This window comes from Plecotus auritus (assembly GCF_963455305.1).
Source record: "Plecotus auritus genome assembly, chromosome: 6".
NCBI classification, from domain to species: domain Eukaryota; kingdom Metazoa; phylum Chordata; class Mammalia; order Chiroptera; family Vespertilionidae; genus Plecotus; species Plecotus auritus.
The window spans coordinates 121379532-121392707 of record NC_137773.1 but is presented as its reverse complement, the minus strand read 5'-3'; positions in this window follow the sequence as shown (position 1 = coordinate 121392707).

Genomic DNA, 13176 nt, shown 5'->3' with positions numbered 1-13176 from the left:
CTGACATAAATTTTAAGGAACCAAAATATGTGCTGAGACGACTTTTTAAATATTTCCTTGTACTTACTTTTACTCCATGATCCTTCTTTCTTTTTTTTTCCCCCTTTTTCAAAGTAATTTTATTATTTGTTGCAAATTTTCTTACAATAAACCTATTTAGTTCATCTTGATTTTAAAAAAGAGAAAACCAAATAAACCACAAAAGCTCTCCCCGACAACTTCTCTCTTTTGCTTTCCAGCTACCTCTTTGTACTCAGCTCAGGAGCTACTTGTCTGAGATGTATTGCATATCATGCTGAAGTGTTCCCCAAATACATCAAATTTATCTCATATCAGGCTACAACTTCCTTAAATTACTTACCACTTTAACTTACTCAAGGGCACAATAATTGGCATGAAGTAGGTGCTCAATAAATGATTGTTGCATGAATGAATAAATGGGTCCCTACGCCTAGGAAGGAAGGAACATTTGACCTTAGATTAAAGAATGAGTGGGAGTTGTAAGGCCACAAATTTGGAAAGGAAGGGGGTTCCAAGTTCAGGGAACTACATGAGCAATGGCATGGAGTTGTTAGATGACCTGCCATATTTGGGGACTCCCAAGATGCTTGATAAGAGTCAAGAACAGTAGGCATTTGGATATACATTTTGGAAAGAAAATCAAGAAGCCTTCAACTTGTCAATTTATCATTAAGTTCATGTCTAAGCTTACCTTATGTATTCAATGACTCATTTACCACATTTATTAATTTCTTCACTCAATCATCATTCAGTCACAGTGTTAAATTAATTTTGAAGCAGACAGGATGTGAATGAAAAACAATGTATTCAGTCAGCTGAGAAACACACTGACCTACCCTCTGCTGCCTGCATACTACATTTCTCTTTTTTTTTAATTTATTTTTATTTTTATTTTTTTAATTGTTTGAAGTATTACAAATAGTAGTACATATGTCTCCTTTTTTTTTTTCCTTCCCCATTGACCTTCCCCCGGCCTCCCCTTCCCCCCAGTGATCCTTCTTTCTATCCTTGCTCCCAATAAATTCAAGCAGCTACACAGTATGCTTACAACCCTAGGGGAAAATCTGCCAAAGCAAAACTCAGAGAACAAAGAATAAAGCCCTGGCTTATGAGTTTCAAAACAGGCTGCTGAAACCCCTGCCAGAAACAGTAATTTTCAGAAGCTTCTGAACCGCAGAGCCAGGTTTTTGAATATCAAAAAGTCACAGCACACCTTAAGCAATAAGTTGGGGGAAAACAGCCTACTCTCTGGCTTTCAGAGGAGGGACAGATTCCATAGGTTGGATGGAAGAGAAGATAGTCTGGGGGAAAAAAGTAAAATGGGGTGACCAGTGCCTAGAGAGACCACCGTGGACAGCTTTCCCCAGGCTGTGCAAGAACAGCAAAAAGTCGAATCCAGGATGGAAATACACAGGGCTTCTCAACCTCAGCACTACTGGCATTTTGGTCAGATAATTCTTTGTGGTGGGGGCTGCCCTGTGTACTGTGTAATATTTAGTAGAATCCCTGGCCTCTTCTCCCTAAATGCCAGTAGCACTGACAAATTGTGGCAGCCAAAAAGAACTGCAGATGTTGCCATGTATCCACTGGGAGTGCAGAGAAGGGATTGAGAGAGGACAAAATTTTCCCCAGTTGAAAACCAATGAGATAGAGCAAGAGAGAGGTAGAGGTAGAGGTAGAGGTAGAGGTAGAGGTAGAGGTAGAGGTAGAGGTAGAGGTAGAGGTAGAGGTAGAGGTAGAGGTAGAGGTAGAGATAGAGATAGAGATAGAGATAGAGATAGAGATAGAGATAGAGATAGAGATAGAGATACAGGTAGAAGAAGGGGGAGAGGGAAAGGGAGAGGGAGAGGGAGAGGGATAGTGAGAGATAGAAGTAGAGATCGAGTGAGAGATAAGAGAGGAAGAGGTAGAGTAGGAGATAGAGATATAGGTAGAGGTAGAGGTAGAGATAGAGTGAGAGTGAGAGTCAGAGAAGGAAATTGAGATTACATACACTTACACACACATATTTTTCTACTACAAAAGTTCTATGTTCTTAATGGAGAAAAATTTAAGAACATGCAAAAAATTTTCCTAAGAAATCATTGATACCCTACCCACTCAGAAATAATCATTGTTAATGTTTTATTTACACATAATTTTTCTAATATATGCATTTTATTTCCAAAAAAAGTGGGGCCACATAACCATACGTTATCTTGTTTTATCTGCAATTTTTTTACTTACAAGTCAGGAATTTTCACGGAGGCATAGCAATTCTAATCATAGCCACACATCATCTATTTATCCATCCCTAACCTTTAGGTTACTCTCAATATTTTCCCATCATCGTTAATGCTCTGGTGAACATGTTTATATATTCCTTTGACTGTTTTCTTAGGGTAAATTCCTAAAGAATGTTCTCAACATAGGAAACTGATATTTGGAGAGTTATATCTAAAATATTTACTATCTCACTGGTTTAAGTCATAGTTTGATGACTTAGACTATACCTTCTCCTTCTCTAGTGCTTTCACCTTCCCATAGTGCTTCCCATGTTGTCAAGAGGGCAGAGCAGCTTCCCATGGTTCCTTTTTACTGATGAGAAAACATGTTCATGGAAGTCAAATGACTTGCCCACGGCAACACAATTACTTAGCAACAGAAGATTAAAACCCACCTCCACTAAGTCGTGGGCTTTTTGCTGTTAGTGCTCACACGATAGCATATATACTGCCAAAATTAAAACAATCCAGAGGAAGTTTGTATGTCTACTACTCATGGATGACATGCAAGTTAGAGAGCACTAAGATATTAAGGTAATTCTTGATTATCAGTTCTTCTCTAAAAACAGTTTTGTGCAGATGCCAGAATTCCTAAAACATAGTCAAGGCTGAGTCCTTGGTTGAGCAAATCTGCTGCTTCCTGTGCAAAATTCCACAACTGATCTCATCTCCACATGCTGACTTAGGGGGTAATATTTAAAGATGCTAATTCCAGCAGCTGCTTTGTTTTTATCCCTGTGGACACATTAAGTTGGTACAGTTTGTTTTGACTCCAGTTACATTCTAACACAGATTTATTACCAATTAATTTCTTATCGAGGAAACACAACCCCATCCTCAGTGTTTCGGATAATGACACCTAAGTATTTCATACTGCCTTAGGCCTGAACAGTTGCAACAGAGAGTGCATCTAATGTCCATTACCTTCTAGTGCTTGCATTCTTTTTCATGTTTTGATTCACACACACACAAAAATGCTACTGCTGCTTTGCCATTTTTTAGGTTTGATGAGACTAAATAAATTCTGAGGGGGAAAAGAGTACAGCTTAATAATATTTTAAGTAGTTTGTAGAAACATCCCTCTACCATGGGCATAATTTTAAACCAAAGCCAACTTCTGCAGCACTACCAAAGGCTAATGAGTACCTTAATAATTGCACAGGAAGAAGCAAGGAGTGGATTAGTTAAGAAATATCCTAGACCTCCAAAACACAGCTAGGAAAACAGCTCAACTGTACTCAGAGACAACTCATTACAAAGAAGCATCCCACCATCCCAGTGATCCATTTTCTTACCTATCAAGAATAAGGAATCTTTTGGGAAGCCTGTGGCAGGTAATTGATAATCACTAATTTGAGGGTTAGACTTTGAAACTTCAGATAAACCTTGAACCAGTTTCTCTCGGTTCTAGTATTATCTAGAGAATAAGCTCAATTTATTTTTTATTTTTTATATTTTTAATCTTTTCTGTTGAGATTATTACAGATGTCTACCATTTCCCCACATTGCCCCCCCTCCACCTGGTTCCCACCCCACCTCAGACCTTTACCACCCTATTGTCTGTGTCCATAGGTAATGCATATATGCATATAAGATCTTTAACCTCTCCCTGCCCACCTCCCCTCTTCCCTCTGAGATTTGTCAGTCTGTTCCATGTTTCTATGTCTCTGGTTGTATTTTATTCATCAGTTTATTTTGTTCATGGGATTCCTCGTTCGTTTATTTTGATTTTTAGATTCAGTTGTTGATAGAGATATATTTATTGCCATTTTATTGTTCATGTTTATTATCATTTCTTATTATTATTCTTATTCTTATTTTTATACTTATACTTAAAGAATACCCTACAACACTTCATGTAATACTGGTTTAGTGGTGATGAACTCCTTATCTGTGAAGCTCTTTATCTGACTTTCAATTCTAAATGATAGCTTTGCTGGGTAGAGTAAACTTGGTTGTAGGTGCTTACTATTCATCACTTTGAATATTTCTTGCTCCTACCTTCTAGCCTACAAAGTTTCTGTTGAGAAATTGGCTGACAGTCATATGGGTGCTCCCTTGTAGGTAACTAACTGCTTTTTATTTGATGCTTTTAAGATTCTCTCTTTGTCTTTAATCCTTGGCATTTTAATTAAGATGTGTCTTGGTGTGGTCCTCTTTGAGTTCCTCTTGTTTGGGACTCTCTGTATTTCCTGGACTTGTAAGTCTATTTCTATCACCAGGTAGGGGAACTTTTATGTCATTATTTATTCAAATAGGTTTTCAATATCTTGTTCTCTCTCTTCCCTTTCTGGTACATCTATAATGCAAATGTTGGTGTGCTTAAACTTGTCCCAGAGGCTCCTTACCTCTCTTCATATTTTTGGATTCTTTTCTTTTTTTCTTCTGACTGGGCGTTTTTTCCTTTCTCATATTCCAAATCATTGATTTGATACTCAGAATTCTCTAATGTTGAATCCCTGTAAATTATTCTTTATTTCAGTTAGTGTATTTCTGACTGGTCCTTTTTCATGTCTTTGAAATTCTCACTAAGATCCTTGAAAGTCTCAGTAAGTCCCTTGAAGCTCTCATTGAGATCCTTGAGCAACCTTATAACCACTGTTTTGAACTCTGAATCCAGTAGTTTGCTTGCTTCCATTTCATTTATTTCCCTTTCTAGAGATTTCTTCCATTCTTTCATTTGTGAGATGTTTTTTTGTCTCCGCATTTTGGCTGCTTCTGTGAGTTTGTTCCTATATATTAGGTAGAACTGCTATATTTCCCAGTCTTGGTAGCGTGGCCTTGTGTAGTAGTTGCCCTGTAGGACCCAGTGGCTCAGCCTCTCAGGGTCCTACTGCAACCTCAATATCCCACCCCATTAAAAAAATACCACACGTGGGTGTCGGACCAGCTCATTCCATGTCTCCACCCCTCCTTCCAGTCTTGATGTACTTTCCTCTTTACTTTTCTAGTTGTAGGACTTCCATTCAGCCAGATTTCAGGGGGTTCTGAATAATGGTTTTGCTGTATTTTAGTTATAATTTTGATGTGGTTGTGGAAGGTGGCGAGTACCAGCATTTACCTACACCATCATCTTGGTTCAATCTAAGCTCAATTTAAAACATCACATAACTTTTGGGAAGGGGGCAGGAGTGGGAGGAGGGGATCAATGGGGGAGAGGGGAGTAAGGTGGACATCTGTAATATTTCAACAATAAAGATAAATTTTTAAAAGTAAATAAATAAAACAGCACATAACTTCTCTACTTCTTAGAATCCTTTCTCCAGTTAATTAAAATTATTTTTGCAGGTTTGTACTTTTTAAATAAAGTGTACAACAGATTTGTCTAGAAATTCTATTTTACTTTCCTGATTGCCTGCCTCTCTTTGGAGCTATTCTGTATGTGCATGTATATGACTCTCTGTGTGTAAGATTGTTACTTTCAACATACTTGCTTTCTAACGGTTAGACACTCAAGTATGTAAATGTGCATTACATAAACCTGAAATAAAGAGTTTCTGAGAGTATGTCAAATTCAAAGATGATTGTAACTTCTTCCTGGGAGTTTTGAGCAAAGGGACACATTAGCTATGACACGCTTAGTAAAGAGCAGGGGCCATTGGAGCACATGTAATGCACGTGACAGAGCTCTGAAAGATGGGAAGAACTGAAGACACAGAAAGCAGGCAGAGCTGCAACAGAAAGGAATGGAACTCTGAGGCCTGTGGTAGCACCATGACCCTCAAGAACATTGTGTCATTTCATTATTAAATGATAGAAGCCAGTCACAAAAGACTGCATATGGTATAATGCCATTTATTGGAAATGTCTAGAATGGGCAAACCCATAGACAAAGTAGGCTAGGGGCAAAGGGCTGGGGAAGGGTATGGGGAGACTGCTCAAGGGGTTGGGGTTTCTCTTGGAGGTGATGAAAGTGTTCACAAGTAAGTAATGGTGATGGCACAGCTCTGTCCATCCACTAAAACCACTGAGATGCATGTGATGTGAATTATAGCTCAAAAAAGCTTTTCTAAAAACAAAACAACAACAACAAAAAAACAGGCAGAGATAGAAGGGCCTCAGAGTGAGCCTGAGCTGTAGGAGCGTAGTCACTAAGTGGAAATTTTTTAAAAAGCAAAATAAAATCCATATCGGATCTGTGCTCCGGTCAATCAACTAAATTCAGCAGATACTGCCCAAGCACCTACTATGTGTCAACTACCTAAATATAAAAAGATGTTGCCCTTTTGGAGTTATGGGCTTTTACTAGAAAATAAAATATTTTTAAATAAACAGAATACAAATATTAAGAACGATTCTTGTCATTATTAGCAGGGGACATGATATTGTACATAGAAAACCCTAAAGACTCCATCAGGAAACTACTAGACTTAATAATTTGGCAAGGTAGAAGGATACAAAATCAATATGCACAAATCAATGGCATTTTTATATACCAATAATGAATTCCCCGAAAGAGGAACTAAAACAGCAATCCCATTTACCATTTCAACAACAACAAAATAAGATACCAAGGAATAAACTTAACCAAGGAGATAAAAGGCCTGTACTTGGAAAACTATAGGACACTGAAAAAAGAAATAGAGGAAGATACAAACAAATGGAAGCATATACCATGTTCATGGATTGGAAGAATTAACAGCATCAAAATGTCCATACTACCCAAAGCAATCTACAGATTCAACACAATTCCTACTAAAATACCAATGACATACTTCACAGAGCTAGAACAAATACTCCAAAAATTTATATGGAACCAAAAAGACCCAGAAAAGCTCCAGCAATCTTGAGAAACAAGTATAAAATTGGAGGGATCACAATACCAGGTATCAAACTATACTCCAAAGCCATTGTAACCAAAACAGCCTGCTACTGGCGCAAGAATAGGCAAATAGACCAATGGAACAGAATAAAGACCCCATAAATTGACCCAAACTAATACACTCAAATCAATATTTGACGAAGGAGGCAAGACCATACAATGGAGTCAAGACAGTCTCTTCAATAAATGGTGTTGGGAAAATTGGACAGATACATGCAAAAAAAAAAAAAAAAAATGAAACCAGACCACCAACTTACACCATACACAAGAATAAACTCAAAATGGATAAAAGACCTAAATGTAAGTTGGGAAACCATAAAAATCCTAGAAGAAACCATAGGCAGCAAAATCTCAAACATCTCTCATAGCAATATCTTTACAGATACATTTCCTAGGTGGCTTAATTACAAGGAACAACAATAGCCTGTAATTATTGGAATCAAGAGTCTAGGGGGGCAAAGAAAACTAAGAAGAAAATAAACAAATGGGACTACGTCAAAATAAAAAGCTTCTGCACAGCCGAAACCGGTTTGGCTCAGTGGAAAGAGCGTCGGCCTGCGGACTGAAGGGTCCCGGGTTCGATTCCGGTCAAGGGCATGTACCTTGGTTGCGGGCACATCTCCAGGGGGAGGTGTGCAGGAGGCAGCTGATCGATGTTTCTCTCTCATCGATGTTTCTAGCTCTCTATCCCTCTCCCTTCCTCTCTGGGAAATATCAATAAAATATATATATAAAAAAAAAAAGCTTCTGCACAGCAAAACTAACCATCAGCAAAATGAAAAGAGAGCCCACTATATGGGAGAACATATTTGGCAATGATACATCTGATAAAGGTTTGATATCCAAAATATACTAAGTGTACTGGTTAATAATGTGGATTTTTTTCCAATAGATGGGGTTACATATATGTTGATATATATGCGATTTGATATGTATGCTATTTTTTTGTATTAACAACAAGCTTCAAAACTTCATATGTCAAATTTGCTGAAGGTGTTATCATAGACATTTTTACACTTAAAAATGTCGAATTTCGTGCCAAAAAAAAAAAAAAAGAGCATTTGCGGGAAGTTTTAATTCATTGCTTTATTTTGAAGGAAAGTGCTGCTGAATACTTCAGGAAGCTTATGGTGAACATGCTCCATCTCAAGATACTTGTGAACGCTAGTTTAAATGCTTTAAAGGTGATGATTTCGATGTGAAAGAAAGAACATGCAGGTGAACTGAAAAAGTTTGAAGACCAACAATTACAAGCATTATTGGATAAAGATGCATGTCAAACTCAAAAACAACTTGCAGAAAGATTAAATATTGCTCAACAAACAATTTCTGATCATTTACAAGCAATGGGAAAGATTTTAAAGGAAGGAAAATGGGTGCCACATGAACAGAACGAAAGACAAATGGAAAACCCGAAAAGTCATCAGTAAAATGTTGCTTCAATGGTGAAAGAAAGTCTTTTTTTGCATCAAATTGTGATGGGCGATAAAAAGTGGATTTATTTTGAGAATCCCAAATGCACAAAATCATGGGTTGATCCAGGTCAACCATCAACATCGACTGCAAGGCCAAATCGCTTCGGAAAGAAGACAATGATCTGCGTTTGGTGGGATCAGGAAGGTGTGGTGTATTATGAGCTTCTAAAATCAGGTGAAACTATTAATACTGATCGCTACCAACAATAAATAAGCAATTTGAACCACGCTTTGATCGGGAAACCACCAGAATGTGCCAGAAGACACGGCAAAGTAATTTTGCTTCATGATGACTCACCATCACACACTTCAAAACCAGTTAAAGACACTTTAAAAGATCTTGCCTGGGAAATATTAACCCACCCGCCGTATTCACCAGACCTTGCTCTTTCAGATGACCACTAGTTCTGATCGATGGCACATGAACTTTCTGAGCAGTACTTCAAAACATACGAAGAAGTGGAAAATTGGGTCTCTGAATGGTTTGCCTCAAAACAAGAAAAGTTCTATTGGGACGGTATTCACAAATTACCTGAAAGATGGGGAAATGTGTAGCTAGCAATGGACATTACTTGAATAAAGCACTTTTGATGTTTCTCTTGAAATTATCGTGTTTTCTTTGATTACAAAATCCACTATTATTAACCGGTACACTTAGTATAAGAAACTCATACAACTTAACAAAAGGAAGACAAACAATCCAATTGAAAAATGGGCAAAGGACCTAAATAGACACTTCTCCCACGTGGACATACAGATGGCCAAGAGACATATGAGAAAATGCTCAATATCACTGATCATCAGAGAGATACAAATTAGAATGACAATGAGGTATCACCTGACACCTGTCAGAATGGCTACCATCAACAAATGGTAAGTGCTGACAAGGATGTGGAGAAAAGGAAACCCTAGTACACAGGTGGTGGGAATGCAGACTGGTGCAGCCATTATGGGAAACAGTATGGAGATTCCTCAAAAAATTAAAAATGGAACTTCCGTTTGAACCAGCGATCCCACTTCTGGGAACATATCCTAAAACCCCCAAAATGCTAATCAGAAAGAATATATGCACCCCTATGTTCATAGCCACATTATTTATAATTGCTAAGATTTGGAAACAGCCCAAGTGCCCATCAGTAGATGAATAAATTTAAAAGCTATGGGACATGTACACTATGGAATACTATGCAGCTATAAAAAAGTGGGATCTCTTACCCTTTGGGACAGCATGGATGGACCTGGAAAATATTATGCTAAGTGAAATAAGCCAAACTGAGAAAGACAAATATCACATGATCTCACTTATCTGTGGAATCTAATGAACAAAATGAATTGACCAACAAAAAAAGAACCAAAGCAGGGAGGCATGGAGCAGACTGACATATGGGGTTGTGGGGCAAGAAGAGATAAACCAAATAACTTATATACTTATATGCATAGGCCATGGACACGGACAATAGGGTAGTGAAGACCTGGGGGGTGTGAAGCTGGGAGGAGGAGGGGAAGGGTGGAAAATATCTGTAATCTATCAATAAAAAAATATTTTAAAAAAGGAAAAAAAGAAAAGTATGATTCTTGCCCTGGCTGGTGTGGCTCAGTTGGTTGGAGCATCGTCCTATACACTGAAAGAATGCGGGTTCGTTTCCCAGTCAGAGCACACACCTAGGTTGTGGGTTTGAACCCCAGTTGAGGTGCTACAGAAGGCAACCAATCAATGTTTCTCTATCTCTCTGTCTCTCTGTCTCTCTGTCTCTCTGACTCTCTCTCTTTCTCTCTTTCTCTCTCTCCATCCCTTCCTCTCCTTCTCCCTCCCTTCCCCTCTCTCTAAAATCAATAAGCATGTCCCCAGGTGAGAATTTTTTTAAGAATTATGAGTATTTTCTTATTTCTAAGAGTCTAGATTATAATGACATTATATTATAAAGAGGGAAATAATTTGTGAAGTATTAGAGAAAGATATAATGAGTGTTCTGTTACAGCTGTGGAAGCCCAGAGGACATAGAAAGGAGTTGAGCCTGAGGAAGGTCAGAAAGAGGGTCACAGGGAATCATGTGATATTTGCCCCAAGGGATGGGAATCTTGGCTTGACAAGGTCCGAGTGTGTTCCTTCATTCTTCATTCCTGATTTGAAGGGCCTGTGAAAGGCAGAATCCTTCAGAGTCTGGAGCCTGCAGAAGTGGCTTCTAGACTCATCGGCCCCACTCCTGACCCAGGCTCACCCTGGGAGGAGCCGGAGACTGTAGGCTCTGGGCCCTGGAAGTACCATTTACTCGCCCACCATCTACCCACCTGCACCTACCACTAGGACCTGCCTTTTCTTCCCATAAGGGCAGGAAGAGTGTTAACAAACAGGAATCATTAAAAAGAAGGGATCCGCTTCTGGATTTGGACCTGTGGGTCCCACTTCTATTGTTGCCAAAGCACATAACATAGTAAGACAATTACTCTGTCAGTTTCCACAGAAGTAAATGCGGAAAGCTTTGCTGCAAATGCACACACAGTGTGGCAGCATGTGGAGGAAAGCCTCAGGGTTCAGTCATCTGTAGGAGAGACAGTTGCCTTTTCAAAGCTGATGCATGGAGCTCACTTATTATTATGAGCTGTCTTCATCGCCACGATTCTACCTCATCATCCTTTGCATTCTAGCACTTACCCCAATCTCCTATGAAACAAAAGAGGGTGGCAAAAACCACACTGGCTCAAACCCAGGGTCCATCCATCCCTGCACTCTGAGTATGACAAGCAGAGAACGCCTATTATGAGAAAAAACGTGGTCTTTGGGTTTGAGTCCTAGCTCACTCAACCATCAGCTAAGTGACTTTGGGAAAGTTACCCCAGCTCTCTGGAGCTTCCCATCCTCCTCTATTAAGAGGGTGTAGTACTAACATGTTTTAATGGAAGACTCTCTGAAGAAGAATCCCCTAAAGTTTAGAGATACTGCCTATGCGTTCTATAACTTTCCTTGATGTGTTTAGCCAATGAATGTATGTTTATGTAAATATATACAATATGCATACATGTGTGTACATATACATATCTATATCATCACTTTATTGAAACTGTCTTTGTTGCAAGTGGCAGAAATTCAATTTAACTGGTTAAGACCCCTCAAAAATTAAGGAATATTTATTGACTCACAGATGTGAAAAATCTAGTGGCAGTTTAGTGTCAAGCACAGCTGTATGCAGATTCTCAAATATTACCATCACAAGCTTGTCCTTCTTTGTGTTTTCATCTTTGCTTTTCTCTGTGCAGTTAAATGGGTCAACATACATGAAGCACTTAGAATGGTGCTTAGCTCAAAATAAGCACTGTATAAATGTTTTTTCATTCAATCTATTATTTCATTTAATCTTCCCACCATCCTATGAAACATGTCCTACTATTGTCCTACCTTTATAGATAAAGTAACTGAGGCACAGGGACGTCATGTAGCTACTCAATAACCAAACTGGGCCAGGCAGTCTGGTTCAAAAGGCCTTTCTTGACCAGTTCTCCAGCCTGTCCCCTCATTGGACCAGAACAGGAGGCTGAAATCTGATTGTGAAAGGAATAGGAAACCTAAATCCTCAAAGACAGATGCTTTCCAAATAAAGCCAATGGGCAAGAAAGGCTGAGACACTTGCCACCTGATGGGGTAGTTATTCTGTGTTCATGACCCCGTCACCCACCCCATATAGCTTTTGCTCTTGTCTGCCCTGTTCTGTGTCCCACGAGTCCGGCCTATATGGACTGAGCCTCTGGGCTACCTTCCACGCTGCCTGCTGGTTGGGTTTGGCCCATGATCCCTGCACTTATCAATTCAGGCCCCACGGTGATGATGGATCCCATGGTTGCTGGGCCCTGGGCACTTCACTACTTATTTGTTTTTCTTAACCCAACCACACCTTTGCAAAGAGCCCCTTTGATTCATTCTCTTCAGTTAAAGTCTTTGAGTTGCCATCAGTTTCCAGATTCACATGATGAGTTTTGTGACCACTCAGCATTTCTATCTCCATGAGCTCCTTCCTGCATAAAAAATTATACTTGTGACTGTGTTGATATAAAGATGAATATAACCAGGCAGGATTGTATCTATGTTTTTCTTCTGATTTTGAAAGAAATTAAAACATTTTTGCCCTGCTCACTGTGGCTCAGTTGGTTGGGTGTTGTCCTATGCATGAGAGGTTGCCAGTTCGATTCCAGGTCAGAGCATATGCCCGGGTCAGGGGCTCAATCCCCGGTAGGAGGCATGCAGGAGGCAGCTGATTGATGCTTCTCTCTCACATCAATGTTTCTCTCTCCCTCTCCCTTTGACTCTCTCTAAAATCAATAAAAAGAAATTAAAACACTTTCATGTGCTCCTCAATATATCATGGGCCCTAGGTACTGAGCCTGCTGCCATGCGTAATGGCATAGTTGGCCCTGGTTGTTTTTGGCCAGCGCTCTGACCAAGGCCATCATCTCTTCTACCTGCATACCTAAAAAACAGAAAATGGACAGAAGGTGGGCTACTGTCAAGTTAAAATCATGATCCTTGGGTCAGATTTCCCAAAGAGCCTGTTTCAATCTTAGTGAACACAGCGCCCTTGTCCCTAAACAGATCCTATTTCCA